Genomic DNA, 2076 nt, shown 5'->3' on the forward strand with positions numbered 1-2076 from the left:
TTTCGGTATGCTGGTCTAAATTAGAGTCCACCTATTTCATATTTTTCGGGTTTTTAGGACATCCCCCATAACTCGCCGGGTGGTCAAAAAGGATCCCGTCACTTAGGATTTTTCTTTCTATTTACAATATATTTTTATTATCGTAATTCGATACGGTGCCATAAAATATTGTAAATTGTGTTTTTGTAGAATATTGCTATTTTAGTTTTAAGTTTTTTAATACCCGTGTTTATTTTTTTTTTTTTCGTTAACAATTCTGAGAATTTAACGATAACAGACTTAAAATAATAAACTATAAATTTAAGGACATCCATGACAAAAAATATATAATTATACATAGAATATTAACAGAGATTGGATTTAATAGATACATTAATGCTGGGCTTCTAATTTATAGGCGTCATTTTTAGCCTTTGTTCAACTGAACTTCGCATACAAATTAAAATTATTTTATTTTTAGTATTTTTTAAAAAAATACGATTTTTCATTTTATTTATTTATAACAAAATATTAACAATATTTAATTATATATATTTTTTTATAAAGTAACAAGATATATATATTTATGAACTTACAAGATATAAATATTAACTAAGTTAAAAGATATATATTTTTTATAATTATAACTAGGACTCCGGTAAGTCCACAGGACTTCGTTGAGTCCAGAAGATTCCGTTAAATCCTCAAGACACGACTTATCTTTTCAATAGAATTCTGAAGACTGGCTGTAAATTCTTTATAGAAAATGACTAGAATCACTTTTTTGAAACATTGCAGATTGGGTTAACCAATAAAATTATTGCTTCTAAAATTCTTAGGAATTTTCCAGAAGCGTTCTTATCCCCGCCTCATAAGCGTCTTTAGCTTTGGTGTCAATAGCCAGATGTCATTACAATGTAATGAAATAAATTAACGCACATAGGCGTTTTAAGATATATTTAATGTGGAAAATTCAATGCGCATTTTAAAGATATAAAAATTAAAATTAAGATATAAAAATCTATGTTCAGGAACAATGATTTTGATATTTTAACAGATTCAGCATCTGAATCCCTGAAATTATTAATTATTAACAGTGTGATGGGATTTAATTTGAGATTTAATGAAAACACATTAATTATATGAAAAGTTTATTTTTATTTATTTAATCATTTATTTTTTTATTCATGATCTTTGTCAGATCACGTTCTACAATAGACTGTCTTCTGAAACTTATTCTAAATCTTACAATAGTTTCATTATTTATTTTTAAATGATATATTTATCTTATTCTAACAATATTCTCTTGATTCTAATTGGTTTGTAATGGAAGAATGGAAGAATGGACAATATTCAATCAATGTAATGGCTGGATCACCATGTAATGGAACTTCTTTATCAATGGAACTAGTGTAATTTGTTAGTCCGTTCAGATGTAGACTGGATCGTCAGGTAAAATGAGACGTAATACATGTCCTGTAAGTGCGTGTAATTATCCCTGCCTGATACGAGCATTCATCAAAAAACCTACTGATGCAATCAAGAACAAGTTATCAAGCGGCTTTTTACCGCTGGTACCTAGGCCAGTGTTACTTGGCCAGAAGGAGTGAGAATAAAATTCAACAACGCATGTATATCTGCAGTCATAAGTATATATTCTGATTTTATTGAACAATAGTTTGGGTATTTATACATTTTTCTAGATTCTAGCGATCTTAAGACTCCGCCTCTTTATTCCAGATAAAACCTGGAAAAGTATAACCACAGCCAATCAAAGTGATTGCTGACCTTGCAGAATGCATTGCATATCTACAATATCTAAAATAATAATTTTTTACATATGATTAATTTAAAATACATTTTTGTTTACATTATAGACATATTCCTAAGTATTTTTTTAATTGGTTATTATGAAATTCTTTACAATTGTTTCTTATCTTAATAATGGAATTTGTTCCATTTGTGTTTATAATTTTGTATGGTCCGTGATATGGACTCTGGTGTTTTAGTTTATTTTCATTTTTTACATACACCATATCTCCAATTTCAAAATTAGATTTGTTTATATATTTGTCATAGTCTTGTTTTCTTTTTATT

The sequence above is a fragment of the Teleopsis dalmanni genome, unplaced genomic scaffold (assembly GCF_002237135.1).
Source record: "Teleopsis dalmanni isolate 2A unplaced genomic scaffold, ASM223713v2 unscaffolded_contig_0016, whole genome shotgun sequence".
Lineage (NCBI taxonomy): Eukaryota > Metazoa > Arthropoda > Insecta > Diptera > Diopsidae > Teleopsis > Teleopsis dalmanni.